General features: G+C 41.2%; 1 protein-coding gene across 1 annotated transcript in view; it reads right to left on the bottom strand.

The window, feature by feature from the left end:
• Positions 1-13,934, bottom strand: part of EDAR (ectodysplasin A receptor) — a 42,285-nt gene that overhangs the window by 14,538 nt on the left and 13,813 nt on the right. The gene's annotated exons all lie outside the window — the stretch shown is intronic.

Consider the following 13,934-nt stretch of genomic DNA (forward strand, 5'->3'; position numbering starts at 1 on the left):
CTTTTCCATTATGGAGTCTGGAGCTGGATAGTGCAACCCCCAGTGTAGGAAGGTCATCTAGGAGATTCATCAAATGAGTGCCTCTCTCAGGCAGCCTCCATCAGTGAGATTTCCGTAGAGCCTTGATTAGTATTTAAAGCTACATTGTCCCAATGGAGACTCTAGGGCAGATGGCAAACAGTACTGCAGAATGCCTTCCCCTTGGTGAAACTGCATAGGGAGTATGCATATTTTTTGCAGCCTGGCAGGACAACATGCATCATATGATTCTGCTAGCTAGAATCCATCATCTGGAAAAAACTGTAAATCATCATTGTTACGAGACACAACCCTTAAATCTATTGTAGAAAACAATTAGCAATGACAGAGAGATGGATAACTTAATAGGTTCTCTTCCCTACCAAGTTTCTATGGTTGATTACAAAAAAAAATAGTATTTTTTTTTTAAATTCAGCTGTGAGGCAATACATGTGCTATGTTTTCAGAATGAAAAATCAGGTCACAAACTGGGGCAAAATACCAATCCTGCAAGCTTCTTTTGACTCTAGGCAGAGACAGAAACAGTGGGAACTAAGCCTGAAGCTAGGAATACTCTGATTCTTCACATTTACCTTGTGGAGTAAAAGGCAAGTATTAGTGAGTTAATTCCTCTAAATCTAAAGGTTCTGTATGGCTAGTCTGTGTTTGTGGAGGCATGGGGGTAATATAATCATCAAAGACCTAGTCTGACAAATTCACTCCACAGCTGAAAAATGACTAATGTTATTCTGCTGTTCTGGGAAATGTGGTAAGGAATTTCAGGGTCTTGGCCCATCACTTAAGGTCAACAGGAAATTAAGCTGTCTGGTAGGGTATGAAAAATGTCTAATGGTCTATGAAGTAAAGAAATATACATGATCTTTAAATAAAAAAAATGTTTTTTAGAAAATGAAAAAATATTACCCAACATAAAATGTTACTGTGTGTTTGGAATGATAAACACATACTTTTAACTTGGCACAAAGAATACAGTGCAGATGACTTTAAAAGATTTTCTTTCCCTGTAACAATGGCAAAACACCTTCCAAACCTCATTTGTTGGTATGGAAGAAAATACTATTTATTACACTTTCATTTTTTATATTGAAACAGCACTTATTTCTATCGAATTTTAAATATACTGGTATGTTAACTAAGGCACTTTCAATGCTATGTAGGTAAAATAATTGCATCTGTTTAATCTTTAAAATGTGTATATTGGAAGATAGCCCTTCGTCTTCAGAAACCTTAGCAACTAGACTGATGACTAAGAACCCCGTTCTGTTCATGGGATGCTTGTGAATTACGGTGCATAAATAATAGAACTAAGTCCTATTTAGTCCTTACTTAGGCAAAACTTTCATTGACTCAGTTTCCCATTTGTTTAAATATGAGTTTTGCCTGAAAAAGGACTTTAGTGTTTGACTCATAGACATTACAGATGGAAAAGACCCACTAGGTCACCTAGAGAGACAAGGTGGGGGAGGTAATATCTTTTATTGAACCAGTGTCTATTAGTGAGAGAGACAAGCTTTCGAGCTTACACAGAGCTCTTCTTCAAGGTTGTCTCTCTCATCAACAGACATTGGTCCAATGTCTGTCTGATATCCTGGGACAACAGCTACAACAACACTGCATAGTAAGTGATCTAATCTATCTGTCTACCAGTGCAGGATTGGTCCCTTTATGTTGTAGTGCTTTGTCAAGTCTACATTTAAATATCTCAGATGGGGATCTTTTACCATGTTTCTTGGAAAACTATATTCATAGTATGAAATTGCTCCCAAAAAGTAAGTTTTTATTTGTTATTTAGCCTACTTTTTCTTTTTTTTTAGTTCCCCGCTCCCCTTAATTTCTAAAGCTGCAGAATGAACACCTATTTATACTGTGACCTCTGGTCACTTCTCTGTGACAGACCTGGTCCAAAGAGAAGTTAGGTCTAAGCAGTTAAAACACCCTTTGCTGTTAGACCATTCTAACTATTAAAATGAAGTTAGTTTCTATATGAAATGGAGATTAAGGATAAACACTCCCTTAATTTCTCTACTGTTGTGCTAGTTCTTTGCACAGAACTGAATTTTACCCTCTGTGATCTTTATCTATTTACTTCTTCATCACAGTTTGATAGTGGCAGACTTAAGTCAATATTCAGCCTATGGAATGGGCTGGAAACAATTGTGATGCCACACAATTCTTGCAGGCTGCACCAGGTCAACAATAGCTATTCTTACCCAGCAGTTTAATTAACCCAGGCAAATAATATGCTGCTTTGTCTGCTTTTAGATAATCCAACAAGCTCTAGCTCGTCCCTCTTTGTTTAGTTGAGTTCAAGCATGTATTTATTCAACTGTTTCGGTTTTGCTTGAGCAGGCTTTCAGGCACTCTTATATTGTTAACAGTTTATTATTCCTCCTTGAAAAGGAGGAGCAGTCAGGGTGTAGAACACGATTGCCCAACTAAAAGACCAGGAGATGCTATTAGAGCCATTTCTGCATTTCATACCATTACTTTCCTACTTCAAACTGAGAGAGAGATCCTACCCTGTCCTACATCAGCATGTTGAGGAGTCCTCCGTTCACTCTGAGTCCGGTCTCAGGCTCAGAGTTCAGTTCATGTAGGATCAGAATGCTTGAACAAGAATTTTCTTATGGTGTACCTAGGAATGGGACTGATTGGTTGTTTTTTTTTTGTAGTAAATGTCATAATGAACTCCACCTTGATGCTACAACAGAGTTGTCTTTCAAATATACTTATGTAAGTGTTAGTGATCACATACATTTTAAGCCTGATAGCAAATTTAATAATTTGGCAGATTTTATTATGAGCTAAGATTTTACTTTGGATGTGGTTTTGAAGACTATGCCAAATAATGCACCTGCATTGAAAGGTGAACTGAAAACTGCCAGGTTTTGAAGGTCTTTTGTTAATTATGCTACCAGCTTATGTCAGCTTTCGGTGGATAAAAGGGAAAAAAAACCTTATTAGTTTTCACTCTTTTCCCAACCAACAATACATCAAGACTATGAAAGTCTAGTTTGTACCCAGACCATGTTCTAATTCTGGTTCCAATGCAGATGATGTCACTTACATTATCTCTAAAGATTTAGATATAGTTCAGGCAGAGACATTCAAAGTGCATGTTGCACCACATGTGGAAATCACTCTATTCTGGCCATGAAAAAAAGGCTGAAATCCAGTTGTATGGCAGAACACTTTACATTCTTAGGCACCGGTATGTAATCCCTTTGGAATGTAATAAAGACACCCGCTAGCAGTGCTATATCATTAAGGGTTTGTCAGCTTTTCCATTATAAACCTTGTTATTTAGGGAGGTTATAATCTGGCCATCAAAGTTTTCTCTGGACTCAGACTCTGCCTTCAGTCTTATTTTTCAAAAATGTATTAAAAATAATTTTGATTGTTTTGAGAATAATTGCATTTGTTTTCACATCTTAGTGTGCTTTTGTAACTCAAAAACAGCTTTCACTTTTAAATCGCTATGTAGCCAGGCATTTGTCCATAACACAGATGAGGTGCTGTGTTTTAAAGTAACTTTTTTGCTTCTTTTCCTTTTAAAGAACAGTAGTTCTGCGCACAGCAGGACTATTATGATTATTGGTACTGGCAAGCCCAATTCACAATAAAGAACACTACTGCACTCGTTGGATGGCAGGCACAGGGGGGAGGTTTGTGGACATGTTGCCCAGATAATATTTATGGCTTTTGATAATGTGACATACAAATGGAAAAGCACATTTAGTGAAGTGGTGGATACTGAAATGAACTGTACAAGGAGGAATATCCTGCATGGATTTTAAAAGTTATTATGTGTATTTGAACTGAACGCAGTCTGGTTTTAGATGTCCTCATGGATGTGCAGATTGAAAAGAAAAAAGTTGGCCAATATTTAGAATGTATAATAAGGCACATTCTGAATATCGCCCCTAAAACACAAACTTGTATGAACATGAATAAAACGGCAATGCCAGTGACCAGTTTTGAAGTTATGTGGGTTTATCTGTTTGTTTTCCTTCTCTTTTCTGTCTCTCACTTCCTTTTCCTTCGCCCCCCTTTCTGTGTTTTGTCTCTCGTATTCCCTCCCCCTCTAATTCCTTCTTTTCCTGTATCTAGTGACTACCTTCTTCAAATTTTCTCCTTTTCTCTGTGTCTCTCTCTCTCCTCATTGCTTTTCCTCAGATCTCCACCCTATCCATTCATGCTATATATTTCTTCCTCCAGTTTTCCGTCTCCCTATTTGTTATCCTCTAGCTCCCTACTCCTACCTGCTTCCCTCCTATCTGTTACCCTAATATTTTCTCCCGCTACTTCACTTTTCTTTCCTAAGTTCCACTCACCTTCTCTTCCCTTTTCATCATCATCTTGTCTCCCTTCCCTTGCAAAGATTTCCCCTTGCAATGTCAACCAAGATCTGTGCCTCTATAGGCCAGTCAAGAGGATCCATGCAATATATGGGCTGGGCATGGTGCTACCCAGCAGCAAAGATCAGATGACCCTTTTACTCCTCAGTGTAGCTATTTGGAGTGGTGGTGAGAGAACAGCAGCTCCTGCTGCTGGCCAGTGCAAGGGGACCCTACTGCTGAGATAGAAGTGTCAGCAGCAGCAAAGCTGGCAGGACACTAAGTTGGTATGTAACTTCTTGGGCAAACACCAACAAGGTTGCCACAGCTTCTTCACAATATACATAACACACAGCGTAAAAATTCGTGCATTTACAGTACCTGACAGTGTCACAGCAACTCTGTAAATAGTGTGTATTTAAAATTGTCTTTGTAAAACTATCTGTTAGTGGAATGAATGGCAATGTATACTCATTAGAACGTACTGCCTTCAGAACTGTTAATGTAGGGGCTGTGAGGGGAGCAGAAGTACGATAAAATAGAAAAAATAATGGTAACTCAGAATATGGTTTGGACTGAAATCTAGTCTGGTGAAAGGCATGAAGGTGTGAAATCTGTAACTGGCCCTGAGCAAGGCACCTTGAACCAAGACGACAAGTGTAAATCTAGTCCTATGTATAGAACTAGCTATCTGGTAAACACAGGCCAGAATTTTCAAAGAGTAACTTCATATTTAGGCACCTACATACATGGTCTGTAAGAGATGCAGTTCCCAAATGGGAGCTGCAGCATCTGTTGAAATTAGTCCATTTATTTTGGTGCCTAATATTAGCCTGTCAAATTTGGAAATGTTGCCTAACCACACACTGAGATTAACTAAAAATCACTAACTAAGAGGAAGAATCTCCCAGGCAATAGAATTTCACCTTAAATTGGAGAAGATTGCTAATAGTAAAAATGGCATTTGTGAGGTGTGCAATAATAGTATCGTTTGCAGAAACACTGTCAAAGAGATACTGGGGGCCCAACCTAGTGCTTATTGAAATCCATGTCAGAGTTCCCGTTGTCTTCAGTGGTCATGAGATCAGGCCCATTGTGAAATAATTTAGCTCCCAAATATGAGCCTTTTAAAGCTGTAATAATTTGGCAATATACATCCAAACGTTTACATTAGCTCTTGCCAAACTTGTAAGTAGCCGCTGGTGTTAAGACCCACAAAAGTAGAGTGACCAGACAGCAAGTGTGAAAAATCGGGACATGGAGTGGGGGGTAATAGGCACCTATATAAGATAAAGTCTCAAATATTGGGACTGTCCCTATAAAATCAGGACATATGGTCACCCTACACAAAAGGAAACTTTTTGTGCTGTTGTGTTCTCTGCTACCCCTTCAAGTAACGATGTAACTTTTCTCTTGTGTTTTTGATTAGGTGGCTGTGATTGGATGTCCCTCCTACACAAGCCCAGGAGGAGTGAAGGTAGAAAGCTGGGCCAATTAACTCAGGCTGCACCTGGAGGAGGAGTCAGGGAGCAGGGGTTGATTAAACGAGGCTTAGCTGGGCAGGAAAAAGAGGGGCCTATATAAAGCCCAGGAGCTGAGAGCAGAAAGGGGCTGCAGGGAGGTAGTCTGCAGTCACTCCCTGGGTGAAGGGAGGTGTGTTGGTACTGTAAAGGGTATTCCACACTTACTCCTTGGGAGGAGGGAGTTGGGAGACTGGCAAACCCAAAGAGGGGAGAATCCAGAAAGTACGAGAAGGCTTGGGGGAAGGCACCAAGGAATAGGAGTGCTGAGCTTGGCTACTGACTGGAGGAACCCTGAGCTGGAACCTGGAGTAGAGAGTGGGCCTGGGTTCCCTTACCAGTCACTGGGGACATGGCACAGGCTAGGCTGAGGACAGTGGACTGCCTGGGATGATTTATTCTGGAAAGATTTTGTTATGCCTCCCTGGAAGTGGGAGCCACATTGAGGGGGCAGGCAGGGTCATGAAGGGGAGGCTGCAGTTGCTGGAGCAAGAGAGGTTTGTAAGGTGAGAGGATGACAGAAGAGACACCACCTGAGGAGGGCACAACATCTGGCAAAGCTAATGGCCAGGACAGCTGGGAAAAGGCACTATGAGTGGTGAGTGCACCCTGTGACAGTGCTCTCTTGAGGGAGCAGAGGTGGTGATTATTCTAGGCCAGGGGTTCTCAAACTGGAGGTCGGGACCCCTCAGGGGGTTGTGAGGTTCTTACATGAAGGTTCATGAGCTGTCAGCCTCCACCCCTGTCATAACTTTCCTACTCAGATCTGAACCTTAGAGTTCAGAACATGAGAAGCTAGCATGAAACCTCCAAACTTAATTACCAGCTTGGATCTGATATCGCTGCCACCAGCCAGAAAATTCCAGTGTCTGGCTCACTCTGGTCTCCTCAAAACCTTCCCTGGGGGACTCCAAAACTCAGATGCCCTGAGTCTCACCACAAAGGGAAATAACCCACTTCCCTTCCCCCTCTTTACCTCCTCCCAGATTTCCCCGCTCTGGGTACTCTAGGATATTCCCTGCTTCAAGTCCTTGAAACACAAGTACCGAGAGATCAAATCTCTCTCTCCCCTCACCCAGAGGGTATGCAAAGTCAAGCTTAGTAAATCTAACACAAAGAGATTTTCCCCCTCCCTTCGTTTCTTAGCCTTAACCAGTGAAAAAACTCAAACAGATCTTAAAAAGAAAGAAAAAGACATAACAATGGTCTCTGTATCAAGATGACAATATATAGGGTCAATTGCTTAAAAGAAAAAATGAATAAACAGCTTATCCAAAAAGAATACAATTTAAAACATTCCAGCAACTACACACATGTAAATACAAAAAAACAATATAAACCTATTGTCTTACTATCCTTGTACTTACAACTTGGAAACAGAAGATTAGAAAGCCTGGAAATAGACAGATCACTCTCCGAGCTGAGAGGGTCACCAAACCAAGACAAAGACTTCCGTCCACCCAGTTTTGAAAGTATTTTGTCTCCTGATTGGTCCTCTGGTCAGGTGTTGTTTGTTAACCCTTTCCAGGTGAAAGAGACATTAACCCTTAGCTATCTGTTTATGACAACCCCAAACCCTGCTTTTCCGCCAGCATTTATAATGGTGTTAAACACATTTTTATATACTTTTAATGTGTGTGTGGGGGTGTCGCACTCAGAGGCTTGCTATGTGACAGAGGTCACCAGTGCAAAAGTTTGAGAACCACTGTGAATCTAGGCTATGTGGCCTTGGTTTGGCACTTCATTTGCATGTGTTGTATTTTGATTTTGGATTTTATAACTGTTGTAATTGTTATGTGGCACTTATAATTTATAGGTATCTGCCCTGTGAATTAAACTCTGTATGTGGGGTCTAACATCTCTTTTGCTGTGCAAAATGAAGGGGATAAAAAGAGCTGAAATTCTACTATAATGGTTCCAAAAGTGTGAGATGGAGGAGAATAGACCCAAAATGACATTAAACTCCTAGTCTTGCTATAAGACCTTGGAAGCCCTTCTACTGAAAGGGGGCAAAGCTGTGGCAACCCCCTAGAATTTCTCACTGTCGCTCATGTGAAAAAACAGTGGCATCATGGCTTCTGAATGAGCTATGAGACTAGGAGCTGGTGTTCCATGGGCAGCATGAAAAGGATGGCCCTATCAAAGGATGACACAAGATCTACACAGTTGGAACAAAGTTTTCCCATGTATCATCAGGCTCCAGGCAATTGAGCAGGCATTCTTTTTTGTTGGCCCTCAAATCTCTCCCTCTGAGGTTTTGTCTAGAATAAGAAATGGGTTGAGGCTAATTAACCTTGACCTAACCAGGGCTGCCCAAAGGGGGGGGGCAAGTGGGGCAATTTGCTGCGGGCCCCACAGGGGCCCCGTGAGCCCTGGCCCGGCAGTGGTCCGGGTCTTCGGCGGCATTTTGGTGGCGGGGGGCCCTTCTGTTGCTCCGGGTCTTCAGCAGCATTTCAGCGGCGGGGGACCCTTCACTGCTGCCGAAGATGTGGAGCGACTGAAGGGCCCCCTGCCACCGAAATGCTGCCAAAGACCTGGACCGCTGCCGGGTGAGTCCAAGCATTGCAGCTCCCCCGCTTTGCCCCAGGCCCCCTGAATCCTCTGGGCGGCCCTGGACCTAACCTCAACTCTTGTCTTAATGTTGCCAAACCTCAAGAGAACGAGAGCTGGGCTATACCACCTAGTCAACAACCTAGCATTTCCTCCATTCTGCAAGGTAAGAGGAATTGGGTGCTCTAAGGTCAAAGAAGTGAAGAAAATAAGTTTGTCAGTTTCAGCTAACAAGGCTATTCATCTGTAAGCATCACTGGACACAAGGAAGAAATGGTGGGGGGGCAGGAGGGGATGAGGGAGGGAATGATCAAATATGAAAGGACAGAACTGGCAAGGAAAGAAAATGGTGATATTACAAAGAATGGAGAGTTCAAAAGAAAAAATATATAAAAATGATTTGTATATAGTATTACTAGTACTGTAAGGAGTTTTTCTGTGGTAAGTGTTTTAAGCATTTCAGCTAAAGGCCCAGAATTCAGGGTCTTTAAAATAGAGATATAAAAGTGATCTTCTGATTGGAACATGACATACAAATCCCTTGGCCGTTTAACACATTATTTTGTACAACATAACAATTCTCATCTGTTTGGTTGTTTTAAAGTTCTAAGAATGCAAAAACAACAAAAGGGGTGTTTTCAGAGGTTAGTCTCACTCTGGTAATTAAAAATTACTGTAGTATCTCTTATAAAAAATTAAATTGTCAGACCATTAGTCTGTGTGTGTTAGGTTAAAAACCTAGATAGGTTGATTAATACCACTTCTTTCAGCATCTGAGTGGGAATGGGGGAAAGATTAGAAGGAAAGGTATTTTGACTGATCTGCTGTCATGGTTGCCATAAAAAAAATCCACATTTTTGGCACAATGCATTTGATTATGGTGTGAGTACTGCAAGTGAATGTATTTATTTAGCTGCCCCTGGGATATTCTTTCTTATATGTGTATCTCATTTGCTTTGGGGTCAGGCTCTTGTTTCACAAAGTCCTTGTGACCTCTGGTGGGCTATTTATTATCTGTAACATATAGCTGGGAAGAAAGCACAGCTTACAGCCATAGCTACAGTCCATGGACTTAATGAGATATTCGCCAATATTCTACAAACTCTAGTCCATATAAGAAGAGTGATTTAGTCAGTCTCCTCATCCCCGTTTCCACAGTATCTCTGTTTTTATCTAATATAGGCAATAATTTTTCTGTATTTTACCAAGTCTCCTTTACACCTTGGTTATGTTTTGCCAGGTGTTCATTCACCTGGATATAACAAAAGACATGCAACTAATCTGAAGGCAGCATCCATTGTAGACCTTCTGTCTTCATAGGATTTGCAATGTTCTTACTTGAATCAAATATTTATCCCTCATTGAGATCTCATCGAAGAAAGCAAATATGAGGTCACTTCCAGCACTTTCTTGACTGCCATCCAGAGCTAATGCTCATTTTGGAAGTTTAGCGGTCCTTGTTCACCTACCATGTCTCAGCCCACCTTCCTAGTGGATTGTACTGCTTGCTAATCTCTCACAAATACGAATAAGCAGAGGCCACTTGAAGACGGAAGAGAGGTTACTTTTAAGTAGCTCTTCTCTGAGAGTGTCACCTCTACATAGTCACACTCCCCACCCACCTTCCCTGCTTCTCTGGAGTCTCAGGAAAAGAATTCTGACATTGGGGAAGGAACTGCAGCCTGTTGGGCACATTTCCCCTCTTGTTATCCTCAGAATCCTCCATGAGGCTTGGGGGAGGGAGAAATGAGCAGCTCTAACATTCACTGCTGGCAAGAAGATTCCACAGTTCAACACCAGGAGTCGCTAATCCCACAAGAGTGACAAGGCAGAGGTAGCAAAGAGTCCTGTGGCACCTTATAGACTAGCAGACGTTTTGGAGCATGAGCTTTCGTGGGTGAATGCTCACAGGCAGAAGTGATGCTCTGGAAGAACAACACTGATAAGTAACCTCTTTATTACATTACTGATTTATTATTTTATGTGGGGAAAAAACAGAGATAAAATGGGCTGTCAAACTCCCGAAAGTGAAATTTCTAAAAAGTCAATTGTTTTGGCTTTTTCTTCCACTCCCCCTCCCCCTTTTTTCCCTCATTTCATTCTTCTACTTTCCCCAGCCCCTTCTTTCTCTAAGGATCAGCAAGTCTTTTGTCCATCGATGTAAATATATATATGTACAGTGTGTGTGTGTGTTTAAAATCTGAATCTGGAGGGAAGTGCTGGAATTTTCCTACTGTTTGACATATGGCAGCTATTCTGAGAACACAAACCTTTCTGAGAGGAAAAGATGGGAGACAGTTGAGAGGACAAAGGGAAATAAGTAAGATTTAAAATATTCTGGCAATTTCACTGACCCATTTACTGTAGGGTTTTTTACGTTATCTTGTTCCTTTCTTCATGTAAACCACAGACTTTTTTGATGTCCTAGAATCATAGAAATATAGGGGCTGGAAGAGACCTTGAGAAGTTATTAAGTCCAGCCCCCTGTGCTGAGGCAGGACCAAGTAAACCTAGATCATCGCTGACTGTTGTTTGTCCAACTTATTCTTAAAAAGCCTCCAGTGATGGTGATTCCACAACCTCCCTTGGCAGCCTATTCAAGAGCTTATCTGCCCTCATAGTTAGAAAGTTTTTCCTAATATCTAACAGAAATCTCCCTTGCTGCAGATTAAGCCCATTACTTCTTGTCCTACCTTCAGTGGACATGGAGAACAATTGATCACAGTTCTCTTTATAGCAGCCCTTAAATATTTGAAGACTATCAGGTCTTCCTTCTCTCTCATTTTCTCAAGACTAAACATGCCCAGTTTTTTTTTTAAACCTTTCCTCTGAGCTCAGGTTTTCTAAACAATTTATCATTTTTGTTGTTCCCTTCTGGACTCTCTCCAATTTGTCCATATCTTTCCTAAAGTGCGGTGCTCACAATTGAACATAATACTCCAGCTGAGGCCTTCCCAGTACTGAGTAGAGAGGGACAGTTACGTCCCATGTCTCATATACAGCTCTCCTGTTAATACAACCCAGATTGATATTATCCTTTTTTCCAACTGCATCACATTGTTGACTCATATTCAATTTGTGATCCCCTATAATCCCCTGCTCCTTTTCAGCAGCACTACCACCTACCTGGTTATTCCCCATTTTGTAGTTGTGCATTTAATTTTTTCTTTCCTAGGTAAAGTATTTTGTACTTGTCTTTATTGAATTTCACCCTGTTGAACTCAGACCAGTTCTCCAGTTTGTTATCTGAAGGGAGTGAGAAATGGAGGCACCATTTCTGTTGCCGGCACACAACATGAAACATCAGAAAACAGGAGCCAATCGTAGCAGAAGTATCATAGTAGTAAATCAGAATGAAGAAAGTGAATACTCATAGTACAGTATTGTAGTTTTGCAACTTGGACCCACAACCAATCAGAGCAGGAAATTGTATGATTGGAAAAATTATACAGTTATGCATCAATAATTGTATAGTATCCTTGCATGCTGGATGAAACCATTTGATTTCACTGTAATTTATGATAAAGATGTTTCCTTTCCGATCATTCGCTGTTATCGGATGTTATGCTGCTTGCCCCAGTGACTGAGCTGTTCAAGAGATCCCACAGGAAAGGGATTTTACATTTTAATTGCAAATTATTATTTATTATAAGCACCAATATCACAACAGTATCTACAGTTCTGTACCTAATAAAACAAATACCCTGGTCTTAATGACAAGAGGGATCTGATGCAAGCAACCTGGATTTAATTTTTTTTTTCAGAAATTGTTAAATACTTTTCAATGTGTAGTCAAATTATTGGTTTTACTGGAATTGATTGAAGTGATGATATGCACTCTGATTTAGATTGCTATTTTCTCCTACAGCTCATTTGATTGCTTAGTAGATTAATGTGCTTGCCTAAACTACTCCCAAAGATAATGTGTATTCTACTCATTTATTGGCGCCTTCAGAAAATTCAGAACGAGTGTGGTCAGTAAGTCGCGTAATGTACTTTTCTCAAAGAATTAGACACGCTTATATTGTACCTGCCAAATACCCTATAAAAAACAGAAGTTGCTTTTTTGAAGTAGGCAATAGCCATAAGCCCCTCTCATGGCTCCTTGCCAGACGTTCCATATCTTACATGTTTGGCATGATTCAGGCTCCAATTTACAAAATTCTTAAGCGTGTGCTCACACCCATCACAATTCAGGATGTCATGTCTACTAGATCAACCTGATCCCTTCTCCATGGTTTATGTAGAGATGGGACAAACACAATTAGAAGATGGGAGTGCAGCTGCAGTGACCGGTGGTGGTAAGAGGAAATGGCCGGGCCTAGTAGTCACAGGTGTGACCCCACCTCTTGAAACAAAGACCAAAAAGTATTGTAAACCTGCAACTTGTTTTGTTTGCTGTGTATCAGTGATCATCTGTTAGTTAATTGCTACATAGCCATCTGTACAGTTCAGTAGGTGTATGACAATCCCAGGCCTTATATCATACAGATCAAATATCGCTATACTTGTGAATTTGATGGACTTTTAAAAAATAGAAAGATGTACGAGCAAGCCTCATCCTTATCTGCTTGTAGGGAAAAAAAACTCTCTACCCACCCCCTTGGCTGCTGGCTGGGCTGGGGCTCTCCTCTGTTCCTCCCCACATCTCCTCTTTCCTGGATTAGTTGAGAGAAGTTCCACTCCCTTTACTCCCACCAAAGAGGATTTCTTATCCCACCACCTCCTTCTTCATCCCCCACAGAAAGAGGAGATCAGGCTCCCAGAAGCTTTAACTACTGTGGGGTGTTGTTGGTGACACTCTCTCTCCCTCTCCCTCTCCCTCTCTCTCTCTCTCTCTCTTCTTTCCATGGGCAAGGATGAATCAACCACTGGCCCAGTTCAACATGATGATTAGCAAGTGCCACTGGAGTACAGTCTGTCTCTTTTTGCAATTAACAAATGAAAGTTCAGCAGCTTCTTAAACAACTTCAAATTCTACCGTCAGCCCTCCCACCTTGTGACTGAAAAAGAGCATGAAAAGGCAAGATGCTCTTTTACCTGGATCCAGAAGAAGATGTTCCATATTTTGGTTGTCTCACAGTTACCATAGCGTGAGATTGTATGCTTAGAAGACAACCGCTGCTTTAGAGCAAACTGATGAGATGATGGTTAGGGATATCTTTCTTTCCAGTTTTAACCTTAACCTTTAACCTAAAAAGTAGTTGTTCTTGCCAGGAATGTATAAACTTAGTAACAGGAGACAAGTAGTCTTGGCTTCCATCCTTCCCTAGTTTCCTCCCACTACTAGCAGGACTTCATCCTTCCTCCTGAACTCACCCTTTCTGCTCTTATTAAATAAGACCTTTTCTCATTCTAATTTGAACTCCAAAAGAGTCCCATCCTCATCCACTTTTCTTCAGCTGCCAGCCTTGCACTTCCCGCTGAAACACCTTGTCAGCTGTATGTCATTCTTTCTCTCACCCCGCTCTTTTTTGCAGACCCCCAT

The sequence above is a fragment of the Gopherus flavomarginatus genome, chromosome 1 (assembly GCF_025201925.1).
Source record: "Gopherus flavomarginatus isolate rGopFla2 chromosome 1, rGopFla2.mat.asm, whole genome shotgun sequence".
In the NCBI taxonomy this organism is placed as follows: domain Eukaryota; kingdom Metazoa; phylum Chordata; order Testudines; family Testudinidae; genus Gopherus; species Gopherus flavomarginatus.